Source organism: Triticum aestivum, chromosome 6A (assembly GCF_018294505.1).
Source record: "Triticum aestivum cultivar Chinese Spring chromosome 6A, IWGSC CS RefSeq v2.1, whole genome shotgun sequence".
NCBI lineage: Eukaryota > Viridiplantae > Streptophyta > Magnoliopsida > Poales > Poaceae > Triticum > Triticum aestivum.
The window spans coordinates 527436690-527452329 of NC_057809.1; positions in this window are offsets into that span (position 1 = coordinate 527436690).

A 15640-nucleotide genomic window follows, 5' to 3' on the forward strand; every position below is an offset into this window, starting at 1 on the left:
GGGGCTAATCCACGAGCACCTATGGGACGAGCGGACCGAGTCCCTTTCGGTTCGGCGGGGGCGGCGGTCGCACGAAGAGCGGATCAAGGCGAAGCACACGAGCAGTTTACCCAGGTTTGGGCCGCACGGATGCGTAAAACCCTACTCCTGCTTCGTGGTTTGTATTGAGTTCTTGCTCGGGAGCGTGGAGTGCTACAGTACACCCTAGCAGCTAACGAGACCGAGCGTGAGAGTTCTCCTCCTCCCCCCTCCACGTTGCGCATGGGCCTCCGTTTATATGCTCAAGGGGTCACCGACAGGTGGCAACGTAGACAAGGGTAAAAAAGGAAAGGTGTTGCGGTTGGTACAGCTACCTGCTACAGTGTATCATACCTAACCCTGACGGCAGGGGACAAGGGCATTAAATGCCCGTCTGCGTCGCCTAAATAGTGCAAAAGAGACCGCCAGGGACGCCACCGCTCGCCACAATGGCAATCTTGTCAGCGCGCTTGCCACCATGCACCGCTGGCTGCACAGCCCCCCGCCACGTATGCCTGGAAGGGTCCCAGAGCGACACGTTGGTGGGTGTGCTGGAGCGCGGTCATAGAGTGGTGGTTTGCCGCGGCAAGCGCCTTGCCGCGGTCGTTGTCTTGTCGCGTCCGGGAGCTTGTCGCTTACTGGGCCTTGCCGGGACGTGTGGTGCGTCGCGGCAAGTTCCTTGAGATGCCTTGGTTGGCCTTCCCGGCAAGCTCCTCTTGCCGAGGTCTTGTCTCCTTAAGCACCTTGCCTTGGTTGGCCTTCCCGGCAAGCTCCTCTTGCCGGGGTCTTGTCTCCTTGGCTTGGATACTTTGTCCTTGAATGGCTCCAAAGGAACCACGGAGGACCTTGGCGGTCACCCGGCAAGCCTTGCCGCGGGATGCTATGACTGCCCGTGCACAAGTTCGGGATACTAGGGTACCCCTACTCTAGTACACCGACAGGAGCCCCCGGGCCTGGGCCATACACGGTGCCGAGCACTGTTGGGCTAGGCCCAAAACAGGGCACGGGCATGCGCGGCCTGGGTTACACCGTATCTCCCCCCGTATCCACCGCGCCCTCCCCGAACGGCACACGTTGAATGTGGCGTCGTGGGAGAGATTGTGGGTGGTTTCTTTATTCGAAAATGCGGAACGTCCGCCCCCTCCCCCTTTATAAGCAGGGGAAACAGGGGTAGTTCGCCCATTCGCTGGTTGCTACTCCAATCTCAGAAATCTCCGCCGCTCCCTCGTCTTTCCAAAGCTGAAAGAGAGCAGCGCCCCGCCCCCCATCGCCACCAGCACCACCAACGCCGTCGACCTCCTCCACCACTTCCGCCATGGCTCCGAAAGCCGACAAGGGGAAGGTTGTGAAGTCGACCGAGGCGCAGCGGCTAGCGGCGCTGCGAAAGGAGCGGGCAATCTCCCCCCCCCCCAAGCTCGCCGCAAGGGAGCTGAGGGAGAATTACTACCTCTTCTGGTCGACGGAGACGCGAGCGCATCCGTGCACGAAGGTACTTCCAGCCGCCGCTTGGAAAATGGCTCCAAACGGATATCCCTTCTTCGCCTTGTTCTTCTACTGCAGGCTCTGCCCGCCTTTCTCTGAGTTCTTCTGCGATATTATGAACACCTACGGTTCCACCTCCTTGACTTCACCCCCAATGTCGTTCTGACCATGGCAGTTTTCGCACATCTCTGCGAAAACTTTGTCGGAGTCCATCCCAATGTAGCCCTTTTTTGCCACTTCTTTATGCCCCGAGTAGAGAGAGGAGAGCCTTTATCCGGCGGAATCGCCTGGATCTCGAGGGCCGGCAAGAAGGACACTTATCTAGAGGGAGAGTTCCGCGGCAAGTGGGAGGAATGGAGAGCAGACTGGTGCTGGATTGTCGAGGAGAACCCGCAGCCGTTTACCGCCCGGCGCCAAGCCCCAGTAGCACGCGGCAGCGATTGGAGTGACGTGGCCCCGGAAGACGATAGGCTGAAGATTGCCGTCACCCAGATCCTACGCCTCAGGCTTGCCGGGCTCACTGTAGGCGTTGTTGGCATAGATTTTCTTCACCGCCGCATCGCCCCCCTGCAGGAACGGGGGAGACCTGCCTGGGAATTCAAGAATGCGGCGGATATCATGAGGCTGCGTCCGGGCCTCAACTTCAACTTCACTGTTCTGGAGCTCAACGCGATGCTCCAGGAGCTGTTCAAGTACAACCCTCAACATCCCGAAGTGTTCAGGTTGCCGGGAGGTGTCGTTCCGCTGTGCAACAACTCCTCGCTCGACCGCATCCGTGCAATGATGCCGCTGTGCAATTCGCATGGAATTGTCCCAACTTGGCAAGAGCCTGCAGACAACGTCGTGCAGGAGTTCTTTGACGGCCTGGTAGAAGTGCCGGTCCGCTCCGACGAAAAGGATAGCCTCACCCGCGACACCACTGATGCGGAGATGACACACATTGCCACTAGGTTGGAAGAGGCGGCGGCAGCCGCAGCCGCGGGAGAATTTGGATTCACCGTGGAGGAGGCAGATGCAGCAGAGGCGGCAAGCCGTGCCGAGCGAGAGGAGCGCGTTGGCGAGAAAGAGCTTGCCGGGCATAACGTCGAGTCGAGCGAGCCCGCCAAGGGTACGAGCGGCTCGCTGGAGATCAACTCCTCTTCCTCCTCATCTTCAGGAAGCTCGCCGCAAGCAGAGCCTCCATCCCCACCAAGAAGGCGTCTTCGCAAGGCCGGGGCGCAGTGGGGCAGCGGGCAAGTGAACAGCCGCCGCGCCGCGCGACACGCTCTACCGCGGCAAGCACTGTTGCCGCGGGAGCATCTCACGCTGCTGCGGCAACTGGAGCGGGGTCCACCCGGACCACCGCTTCTGCTCCTGCCGCTTCTCACGCCGCGGCGGCAGCCGGAGCGGGGTCGTCTCAGACCAGTGCCACTGTTCCCGCCAAGCGGCCAAGGGAAACTACTCCTCCGCCTCCTCGCGCCGGACGTGAGCCGGACTTTGACTTCTCCGCGTTCAGCTCCGACGAGGAAGAAGAAGAGTAAGATTCTCCTGTTGTACTTGTAGTTCTTCAATTCTTGCTGTTTTGTCTGGCAGCTCATTTGCTTTACTCTGAACTTGTTCCTTTTCAGGACTCTGGCCCAGAGAGCAGCGAAGAGAGCCAAGGTCCCGGTGATTATCATCGAGGACGAACCCACCGCGATAGCAGGGAGAGCGTCCGAGACAACCTTGCTGGACCCGGCAACTGTTCTCCTGAGCAGCCCCCAGCGTAAGTATATGGTTCACTTTCCGCTGTTAGGCGCGCATGGATACTCTTTCTTTGCTGTCATCTGACTGTTGGTTTGTGTGGGAGCAGAGCAGCCCCACCAGGAGCGCCCGGAGGCCGCCCTTGAAATGCCAAGGGAGAGTCCTCCGGCAAGGGAGAAGTCTCCGGCAAGGGAGAGTCCTCCGGCAAGGGACAACACCAGCGTCCCTCCGGCGGCGGAGACCACGACTGCAGAACCCGGTACAGGTAATCCTCTCGCTTCAAAACTTCCCTTGGGTTCTTCTTCTTTTGATCTTCTTCTTGGATATTTGCTTGACTTTTCTCAATTTTCCGGCCATCAGACCCATCTGCTGCGGAGCCAATGGAGACCGAGGTTGCTGCCGACAACGCCGCTGCCACTGAAGAAGAAGCCGGCGCTGATGATCCCACCGGCGACGAGGCCGCCAAAGCTGTCGCCGCAGCAGCTGGCGAGGGGTCTGGCGATCGCACTGACGGCCCTGAGGCCGCAGGAGCGCCAAGCGCTACGTCGACCGCCGACCCGTCCGCCGCTGCCGCAGCGCCAGGCTCCGAAGAGCCCTAGCCAAGCGTCTATTTCAAGGCCGGCGATGGCGTCTTCATCAACCTCCCCTGGGCGTCGAGCTCCAGGGCGCCGGTCGAAGGAGAGAGCTTCGACGGAGAGGTGCTCGCCTCCGCCGGGCTGACGCTGGTTGACGCGCCGAGCAGCAGCAGCAGCGAGCCTGAGGAGGAGCGGCTGCTACGGAAGCTGTTGTCGCTCTACCGCGCGCGGCAAGCCAAACTGGAATCCCGCGAGGTGCTTGTCGCAAAGGCGGGAGCGGACATCGAGAAGCGCGCGGAGGAGCTCCGGGGCCTCAACCAGGAAGCTCTCCGGTCCCTGGCAGAGGAGCGGGAGCAACTCGCCGAAGAACAGAAGGCCTTCTTCCTCGAGAAGGCGGAAGTCGAAGAGCAACAGCGGCTTGCCGCTGAAAAGCTGTCTGCGCAGGAGGGCGAGCTGGTGCAGCGGAAGGTCAACCTTGACGCCCACGAGGAGGAGCTTGCCGCGTGCGAGCGAACATTCAGCGGAGCCCTCAAGCAAGCGGAGGATGCTGCCACAGCCGCCGAGGCCGCCAAGAAAGAGCTGGAGACGAAGGTGGCGCAGCTGGAGGCCGATCTCAAGGCGAGCGGTGAAGAGCTTGCCGAGAAGGGCAAAGAGCTCAGCGCCGCCAAGGACTCCAACGCAGATCTTGAGTTGAAGCTGACCACTTTGACCAAGACGCTGGACAGCGCCAGGGAGCGGGAGGTGGCCTTGAAGGAGGAGATCAAGGCCGACAAGGCGCTGCTGGCGAGTGCTGCCGCCGCCCAGAATGCTTTTAGGGAGAATATGGAGCACTGGACGGAGGGTCTCGTGAATGTTGCCGCAGACATTGACAGGGAGCTGGCTCAGCTGGGGATGGAGGATCTCGGGTATCCCTCTGACGAGAACCTCCAACCCAGCGCCAAGCTCATCTTGTTCTTCAAAGGCGTGGCGACACCCTTCCAGCGGCTCCGGGAGAAGATTCCAAAGCAGCTGGCCGACGAGTCACGCAAGATCTGTGCGGGAGCTCTTCAAAAGGTGTTGGTGAAGGTGGCCTTCCGCAACCCGGGCCTCAACCTCACCAACATCCTCAAGACCCTGCTACCGGATGCTGATCTGGAGGCGCTCAAGACCCTTGTCACACCCATTGTGGACAAGGTGAGCGGGATCAAGAGGATTGAGGGCGATCGCGTAGACTAGGCCGCCCGCTTTCTTCTCTTCTTGTCGCTACTGGTCATGTTATGAGAACAATCTGTTAGAGCCGCGACAAGCTACCTTGTAATATAACTCTATTGCGGGTAATGATTGCAATGTTATTCCCTTTGCTTGATTCCTCTCTTTGTATGTTTTTGCCCTACGCTTTTAGGGAACTTGCCGGTGCAGGCACCTTAGCCGCGAGCGCTGAGTGCGGGATGTCAGCAGCCTGCTGGTGGTGCTGCTACCGACAAGAAACCTTGTCGCAACTAGTCGCAGCTCGCTTAAATTGTTGAGCGGACTCGAAACAAAGTAAGGGCGCAACTAGCTACGAGTTGGTTCCTCCGCGCACAGGTTTTCCATACAAAGTGTGGTCGTTCGAGGGAGATAACTTAAAAATTTTAAAAATCTGATTGCTCAAACTTTGGCAACTTAGCTTTTCTATTGTTTGCTTCCCGGTAAGGCGAAACTTTCTTGAACGATGCCTGGTCCATACCATTATCTTCTCCTTTCCCCCCCGGAAAACTTGTGGGCGAGGGAACCTTCCTTTCCTTGAGAAAAAAGAAAGAAGAGAAAATAAAGATATGGAGCCTTACGGCTCGTTATTGCTTACCGGGGAGTAGGTGCTGCACAAAGTGTCAGATTACATATGCAAAAAATTGAAAGCATGAAATTGACAAGATGTGCGGAGCACATGAGCTTTATTTATGCACGAGGTCTGCGCCCGGCTTTGTACAAAGGATCACATGCAATAGCGGCAAGACTTGTACAAAAGGTGGTTGCCGGAACAGGTTCCGGCAACCGCGCCTTACGGGTAAAACTTACGAAGATGCTCAATGTTCTAGGAATTGCTCACTGGAATGCTATCTTCGGTCTCAAGGCAGACAGCGCCAGGCCTAGTGACTCGTTTCACCCGGTAAGGGCCTTCCCACTTCAGCGTCAACTTGTTGGAATTCTTGGCGGACTGAACACGCCGAAGAACAAGGTCGCCTTCCTCGAGACTTCTGGCGTTAACTTTGCGGCTATGGTAGCGGCGCAAAGCTTGCTGGTAGCGAGCAGCTCATACAATAGCCTGAAGACGGTCTTCCTCAAGGAGTAGCGTGTCATCTTGTCGCAGCTGCTCTTGCTCAAGCTCATCATAAGCGAGCACTCGAGGTGACCCGTATACGAGTTCCGTGGGGAGAACTGCCTCTGCTCCATAGACTAGAGCGAAAGGTGTCTGGCCAGTGGCTCGATTTGGCGTTGTCCTGATCGACCAAAGAACCACCGGCAGCTCCTCGATCCAGTTTCTTCCGCACTTGTGCAGCCTGTCGAAAGTCCTGGTCTTGAGCCCACGCAGCATTTCAGCATTTGCCCTCTCCACTTAACCGTCGCTTCTCGGGTGAGCAACAGAAGCGAAGCAGACCTTGGCACCAAGATCTTGGACGTACTGCATGAAGGTGCGGCTCGTGAATTGCGTACCGTTGTCGGTGATTATCCTGTTAGGGATCCCGAAGCGGCAAACAATCGACATGAAGAACTTGACTGCTGACTGTGCTGTCACCTTCCTCACTGCTTCCACTTCCGGCCACTTTGTGAACTTGTCGATTGCAACATACAAGTACTCAAAGCCCCCGACTGCCCGGGGAAAGGGGCCGAGGATGTCGAGCCCCCAGACTGAAAATGGCCAGGATAAAGGGATCGTATGGAGAGCTTGAGCTGGTTGGTGTATCTGCTTGGAATGGAACTGGCACGCTTCACACTTGGTTACTTGTGCAGTTGCATCCTGGAGGGTTGTCAGCCAAAAGAAACCTTGCCGGAATGCTTTGCCGGCAAGTGCTCTTGTGCCAATGTGGTGACCACATATGCCTCCATGTATCTCTGCCAACAGCTTTTGTCCGTCTTCCCGGTGAATACACTTCAATTTCACACCGTTGAGTCTTCTTCTGTACAGTGTGTTGTCGACAAACTGGTACATACTTGACTGCCGGGCTACTCTTTCTGCTTCTTCTTGCTGTTCGGGAAGTTCTCCTGTCTGAAGGAAACGGACAATCTGTTGTGCCCATGCTGGAGCTTGTGGCTTGACAACAAGGACTAAAGGCAAATCTGCTGCTGCGGGAACATCCGCTTCTACGGCGAGAACCTGCGGCTCTGCCGGAGCCTGACGTTCCCCGGCAAGCTTGCCAGAGCAAAACTTGCCGGGAGCTTCTGCTTCAACGAAACAAACCCTAGGGCTTGCCGGAGCAGACTGCTCCTCAGCGCTCTTGGCGTTGATCTTGGGGACCTTCTTGGCCAAGGGCAAATCTGCTGCTGCGGGAACATCCGCTTCTACGACGAGAACATGCGGCTCTACCAGAGCTTGACGTTCCCTGGCAAGCTTGCCGGAGCAAAACTTGCCGGGAGCTTCTGCTTCAACGGAACAAACCCTAGGGCTTGCCGGAGCAGACTGCTCCTCAGCGCTCTTGGCGTTGATCTTGGGGACCTTCTTGGTGGCGGCTTCGGGAAGCTCTGCCGGAAAATAGTCACCAAAAATCAACTTCCTCTTCTTGCTTTGTCCAGTTGATGGCGTTACAGACGGTTGAGTCAGCTTGAACACAAAGATTCCTGGTTCAACAGGTAACTTAAGTGCGGCGCACTTTGACAGGCCATCGGCAATGGCGTTCTGAGCTCTCGGAACATGCTCCATCTGTAGGCCGTCAAAGTGCTCTTCTAGCTTTCTCACGTTGTCGACGTAGGCTTCCATCAACGTACTCTGATAGCTCTTGTTCACTTGGCGGACGACAAGCTGCGAGTCTCCCCTGACAATGAGCTTCTTGATCCCAAGGTCTGCCGCGATCCTGAGACCGGCAAGCAAGCCTTCATATTCTGCAGTATTGTTTGTTGCTTGCTCCTTGGGAAAATCCATCTGGACTACGTACTTGAGGTGCTCTCCGGTGGGTGCGACAAGCAGCACTCCAGCGCTGGCGCCTTGCAGCGAAAAGGCACCATCAAAGTACATCAGCCACTCTTTGCTTGCTTCCTCGACGGGGATGCTCGTTTTTGGAATTTCTTCATCTGGTGTTGGCGTCCATTCTGCTATGAATTCAGCCAATACTCTGCTTTGGATAGTTGAAGTACTCTCAAACTTGAGGCCAAAGCTTGACAGTTCTAGTGCCCACTCAATAATCCTGCCTGTCGCTTCTGGATTCTATAATATCCTCTTCAGCAGAAAATGAGTGACAACTGTGATCTCATGTGCTTGGAAGTAATGGCGCAGCTTTCTCGAGGCCATGAGAAGGCCGAAAAGCAATTTCTGCACACTAGAGTACCTTGACCTAGCCCCCTGCAGAAGGGAACTGACAAAGTAAACTGGGCGCTGTACCATTCTCTTCTGTATCTCCTCGCGCGTCTGCGCAGATCCATCCTTGTCGGGACCAGAGCTTGTCGGGGAAGCCCCCTGCTTGTCACTAGATGCGCCTGCCGTGGTTGCTGGCTCGTCATCTGCCTCCCTCTCTGCTACTAACGCAGCACTGGCCACTTGATTGGTTGCCGCTATATATAGCAGCAACTTCTCTTGTGGCTTAGGTGCGACAAGTGTTGGAGCGAAGGACAGGTATCTCTTCAAGTCTTGCAGCACAGCCTCCACTTCCGGAGTCCATTTCATTGGACCTGCCTTTTTCAATATTTTGAAAAACGGCAGGGCGCACTCAGCAGACCTAGAGATAAACCTGCTGAGAGCAGCCACGCAACCGGCAAGTCTTTGTACATCCTTGACGCGCTTTGGTGCTTCAATCTGCTCAATGGCCTTGATCTTGTCGGGATTGGCTTCGATTCCCCGGTGAGACACGAAGAACCCGAGAAGCTTGCCGGAGGGGACTCCAAACACACACTTCTCGGGGTTGAGCTTGAGGCTTTTCTTGCGCAGATTTGCAAAGGTCTCGTCTAAATCTTGAATTAGAGTTGCCTTGTCCTTGCTCTTGACCACTATGTCATCCATGTAGGCTTCCACATTTCTGTGTATTTGTGGCTCAAGAGCGACATGGACTACCCTTGCAAATGTTGAACCAGCATTTTTTAAACCGAAAGGCATTCATATAAAATAGTACGTGCCACATGGAGTGATGAATGCAGTCTTCTCCTCATCCTCTTCTGCCATGAAGATCTGATGGCATCCTGAGTATGCGTCAAGAAATGAAAGCAAGTCACATTCGGCCGTGGAGTCAACAATCTGGTCAATGCGCGGCAAAGGAAATGGGTCTTTGGGACAAGCTTTGTTAACATCGGTAAAGTCAATACAAAGTCTCCATTTCCCGTTTGCCTTGCGCACGACTACAGGATTGGCCAACCACGTAGGATGGAGCACTCCTCTGACAAGGCCTGCTGCTTCCAACTTCTTGATCTCTTCTGCGATGAATTCTTGGCGCTCCACTGCTTGTTTCCTGACCTTCTGCTTGACGGGCCGCACATGAGGACAAACAGCAAGGTGGTGCTCAATTACTTTCCTGGGAACACCGGGGATGTCAGACGGTTGCCACGCAAACACGTCGACGTTCGCCCACAGGAAAGCAATGAGCGCGCTTTCCTATTTCAGGTCGAGAGTGGCACTGATAGTGAAGGTACTACCAGTGCCGTTCTCCTTGGCGGACACCTTCTTGGTCCCTGGCGGAGCTGCCATTGTCTTCTTACACTTGCCGGTGGAGCTCGATGGTGCGTCCTTGATGGCAGCGCAGCACTCCGAAGAGGTGCACTTGCCGGAGTGGGCATCAGAACTCTTGCCGGACTTGGTCTTCTTCTTCCCCCCGGGAGCTTCAACGTCAGGTGATTTGCGATATGTTGGGGCTGCTGCTTCCCGGTAGATCTTGTCGGCGCAGATAAGAGCATCCTTCTTGTCGCCAGGGACAGAGATGACGCTCATCGGGCCTAGCATCTTCAGCATGTTGTATGCGTAGTGAGAGGCTGCCATGAACTTGGCGAGTGTTGGACGACCGAGTATCCCATTATAAGGCAATGGAAAATCGGCAACGTCAAAAGCGACTCTCTCAGTCCTGAAGTTCACCTCGCTGCCAAATGTTACTGGCAACGTGACCTTCCCCTTTGGCTTGCTCCTTCCTGGGTTGTTTCCTTGGAATGTGCCGGTCTCTTCAAGCTCGCTGTCAGGGATCTCGAGTTTCTGGAGTACAGCGGAGGAGATCAGGTTCAAGCCGGCCCCGCCGTCAACTAGCATCTTAGTGACCTTGAGGTTGCGGATAGTTGGTGAAACCAACATCGGCAAGCACCCAACCGCAGTTGTGCGATCAGGGTGGTCCTCAATATCAAAGATGATAGGCGTGCTGGACCATTTCAGAAGCTTGAGTGACTCGACAGGTGGTTCCGCCGCATTGACTTCCTGCACCCACTGCTTGAGTTGGCGGTGTGAAGTATGCAGAGAAGCACCGCCGTCAACGCACAAGACCTCTGTGGCTTTCTGGAACTCCTGCTTACTGGTCTCGACATCATCCATGTCTTCGTCTTCGTCATCATCTTCATCCTTGTCGCGGCCGCGGGGAGGTCTGTCTCCTTGCCGCTGCTTGGCCTTGCCGCGGCGTCCTCCCCGACCGGCGCGTTTCTTGCCGGATTCTCCAGCGCCTCCTTGGGCCCTCTCCTTGTCGCATCGCTCGTATTCAGCCTTTTGCTGCTGGACAAGCTGCTCGACCTTCTTGCAGCTCTGGAGGTCATGGCCCTTGGTGCGGTGGATCTTGCAGTACTGCTTGTCGGTGCCGTCCTGCTTGTCGGCGGCTGCCACAGTCTGGCAGTTGGTGCTTGCGGCAATCTCCTTGCTGGAGCTACCAGTTTTGGCTTTCTTGGCGCCGCCTTCGTTACCGGACTGCTCAACGACTAGCACATCTTTGCCTTTCTTCTTCCTGTTGTTCCGTCGCCGGTTTTTCTTTGCCGGGGCAGCATCCTCGCTGTCAGATCCTCCTGCTCTTGTATTCTCTCCAGGGAGTTTCCTCCCTTCCTCAGCACGTGTGCACTTGTCGGCCAGGGCATACAGCTCACTGACGTCTCTGATCTTGCACATCGCCATCTCCTCCCGCATCCTGCGGTTACGCACGTTCTGATGGAACGCGCTGATGACCGCGGCAGGGTGGACATCTGGGATGTTGTGCTGTACACGGCTGAATCTCTGAATGTACTTGCGCAGGGGCGCTCCTTCCTTCTGGGCGAGCAGATGAAGGTCACTCTCTTGGCCATGGGGTTTGTGGCCGCCTGTAAAGGCGCCGACAAACTGATGGCATAAGTCTGCCCAGGAGGATATGGAGTCGTCCGGCAAGTGCATGAGCCAGGACCTGACGTTGGGCTTGAGCACCAGTGGGAAGTAGTTGGCAAGGATCTTGTCGTCCCGCCCCCCGGCAGCCTGCACCGCGATGGTGTAGATGCTAAGGAACTCCGACGGATGCGACTTGCCGTCGTACTTCTCTGGTACGTTTGGCTTGAAATTCTTCGTGCTGGGCCACTGGACTTGCCGTAGCTCACGAGTAAACGCAGGGCAACCTACCGCGTACGGCAAGTCGCCTGGTTCCCCTGGCGCATGCATGTCGACAGAGGGCCAAGCGCGCTGGTCCGATTGACGTCGCGCTTCTCTTTGGCACTCGATGCGAGTACGAGCGTCTTCTTGCTGTCGTTCGTGAAGAACTTGGCGCTGATCGCGACGAGCTCGTGGATCTAATGACGCGGTGGAGTCGCTGTCGAGGTGGATCTGATGAGTCAGCGATCTTGGCCTTCGGGGCGGAGAGTGCACAGTGGTTGGACCCCCACCGGTCTTGTCACCACCGGCTCGTGCCTGCCTGACTTGCCGCGGCTGCGACGTGCTTGGCTGCCGTTGAGTGTCGCCGTTGGCGAAGCCGATGAGACTCTGAATGGTGGCCCTCCAGTCGTCGATCTTGTCTGCCGTTGGAGGGTAGTCAAGGAGAAGTTGAGCTCGCGCCAAAGCTTCTGCTGGAGTGGCGGGTAGCGGTGGCGAACGGTGCGAGGAGCGGGATATGCTCGGACTTCTAACTATGTTAGAAGGAGCAGTATCCTGTCCAGGCGACCGTGCCTCGCTCGTGCCAGCATGTTGGCGTGCATGCTGGTCTTGAGCACTCCGAGATCCACCATCTCGATCTTGATCCAGCAAACGCATGGTACCGTGAGTACCATGACGCTGCCAGTCCCGCGCCTCCTGAGATGGGCGCGGCGCATGTACGGACGCCGAGGTCTTGGAGTGCGCCCGGTCGTTGTGGGAGCCGGCTACGCCGCCGATGGGCAGCGCAGCTTTGTCCTTGGACCTGGCAGCACCGTGAGCTCCCTCGTTGACGCCCGTTCTTCCGCCGGCGTCTGCCCCATCAGCCGCTTGCTCCGGCGGTGGTGGGTTCGGCGCGGACGGAGCAGCCGCCTCCGAAGCCTTCTTCTTTGGCGGCATGTCGATGAAGATGGTGAAGATCTAGCTCGTGTGAACACCGGATCTGGTTCACACAACCTCGACGCCCCTACCTAGCGCGCCAAAGATGTCGGGGGGCTAATCCACAAGCACCTATGGGACCGGCGGACCGAGTCCCTTTCGGTTCGGCAGGGTGGCGGTCGCACGAAGAGCAGATCGAGGCGAAGCACGTGAGCAGTTTACCCAGGTTCGGGCCGCACAGATGTGTAAAATCCTACTCCTGCTTCGTGGTTTGTATTGAGTTCTTGCTCGGGAGCGCGGAGTGCTACAGTACACCCTAGCAGCTAACGAGACCGAGCGTGAGAGTTCTCCTCCTCCCCCCTCCACATTGCGCATGGGCCTCCTTTTATATGCTCAAGGGGTCACTGACAGGTGGCAACGTAGACAAGGGTAAAAATGGAAAGGTGCTGCGGTTGGTAGAGCTACCTGCTACAGTGTATCATACCTAACCCTGACGGCAGGGGACAAGGGCATTAAATGGCTCCAAAGGAACCACGGAGGACCTTGGCGGTCACCCGGCAAGCCTTGCCACGGGATGCTGCGACTGCCCGTGCACAAGTTCGGGATACTAGGGTACCCCTACTCTAGTACACCGACATCTACGCATCACCAAGATCAATCTATGGAGTAATCTAGCAACGAGGGGAAGGAGAGTGCATCTACATACCCTTGTAGATCGCTAAGCGGAAGCGTTCAAGTGAACGGGATTGATGGATTCGTACTCGTCGTGATCCAAATCACCGATGATCCTAGCGCCGAACGGACGGCACCTCCGCGTTCAACACACGTACGGTTGGAAGACGTCTCCTCATTCTTGATCCAGCAAGGTGAGAGGAGAAGTTGAGCGAAAACTCCGATAGCACAACAGCGTGGTGGTGATGGAGCTCGTGGTTCTCCGGCAGGGCTTCGCCAAGCACTACGGAGGAGGATGAGGTGTTGGAGGAGGAAGAGGGCTGCGCCAGGGGAAGGGTGCGGCTTCCCTCTCTGTCCCTCACTATATATAGGGGGAAGGGAGGAGGAGGAGGCGCCCTAGGGTTCCCTAGGGGAGGGGCGGCGGCCATAGGGGAAACCCTAGATGGGTTTGGGCGCCCCCACCCCCTAGGAAACTTGCCCCCCAAGCCGGGAGGGGCGGCTGCCCTAGGGGTGGCGCCCCCACCTCTCCTGGTTACGTGAGATGGGGTGGGAGGGGCACTCAGCCCCTTAGTGGGCTGATGTGCCCTCTCCCCTTGGCCCATAAGGCCGCCCAACGCTTGCTGGGGCCTCCGAAACCCCTTCCGGACACGCTGGTCATCACCTGGTACCTCCGGAACAATTCCGGACTCCAATACCCTTCGTCCAATATACCGATCTTCACCTCCGGACCATTCCAGAGCTCCTCGTCATGTCCGGGATCTCATCTGGGACTCCGAACAACCTTTGGTAACCACATACTATTTCCCATAACAACTCTAGCGTCACCGAACCTTAAGTGTGTAGACCCTACGAGTTCGGGAACCATGCAGACATGACCGAGACAACTCTCCGGCCAATAACCAACAGCGGGATCTGGATACCCATGTTGGCTCCCACATGTTCCATGATGATCTCATCGGATGAACCACGATGTCGAGGATTCAATCAATCCCGTATTCAATTCCCTTTGTCCAGCGGTATTGTACTTGCCCGAGATTCGATCGTCGGTATCCCGATACCTTGTTCAATCTCGTTACCGGTAAGTCTCTTTACTCATTCCGTAACACATCATCCCGTGATCAACTCCTTGGTCACATTGTGCACATTATGATGATGTCCTACCGAGTGGGCCCAGAGATACCTCTCCGTTTACACGGAGTGACAAAGCCCAGTCTCGATTCGTGCCAACCCAACAGACACTTTTGGAGATACCTGTAGTGCACCTTTATAGCCACCCAGTTACCTTGTGACGTTTGGCACACCCAAAGCACTCCTACGGTATCCGGGAGTTGCACAATCTCATGGTCTAAGGAAATGATACTTGACATTAGAAAAGCTTTAGCAAACGAACTACACGATCTTGTGCTAGGCTTAGGATTGGGTCTTGTCCATCACATCATTCTCCTAATGATGTGATCCCATTATCAACGACATCCAATGTCCATGGTCAGGAAACTGTAACCATCTATTGATCAACGAGCTAGTCAACTAGAGGCCTACTAGGGACATGGTGTTGTCTATGTATCCACACATGTATCTGAGTTTCCTATCAATACAATTCTAGCATGGATAATAAACGATTATCATGAACAATGAAATATGATATAATAATAACTAATTTATTATTGCCTCTAGGGCATATTTCCAACAACTATATATATTAGGATCTTTCCAACATACAGTGCTTGCCAAAGGATAAAATGTAAAAAGGAAAGGTGAAGATCACCATGACTCTTGTATAAAGTATAAGACAAAAAATAAAAGATAGGCCCTTTGTAGAGGGAAGCAGAGGTTGTCATATGTTTTTATGGTTGGATGCATGAAATCTTAATGCAAAAGAATGTCACTTTATATTGTCACTTGTGATATGGACCTTTATTATGCAAGCCGTCGCTTTTATTTCTTCCACATCACAAGATCGTATAAAGCTTGTTTTCTCCACACTAATAGATCATACGAATTTAAAGAGCAATTTTTATTGCTTGGAACAATGACAACTTACTTGAAGGATCTTACACAATCCATAGGCAGATATGATGGACTCTCATGGAAAAAAATGGGTTTAAGGATATTTGGAAGCACAAGTAGTATCTCTACTTGGTGCAAAGAATTTGGCTAGCATGAGGGGGAAAGGCAAGCTCAACATGTTGGATGATCCATGACAATATAATTTATTTTGGATGTAAGAAAACATAACCCATTACATTGTCTTCCTTGTCCAACATCAACTTTTTAGCATGTCATTTTTTAATGAGTGTTCACAATCATAAAAGATGTCCAAGATAGTATATTTATATGTGTAAACCTCTCTTTCTTTATTACTTCCTATTAATTGCAACGGTGACCAAAACTATGTTTGTCAACTCTCAACAACTTTTATTCATCATACTCTTTATATGTGAAGTCATTACTCTTCATAAGATCAATATGATATCTTTATTTCTTTTTATTCTCTCTTTTATTCCCTTAAGATCATAGCAAGATAGCAAAGCCCTCGACTCAAAACTAATCTTTATTATATATAGCTCATGGACTCGATTACATAGAA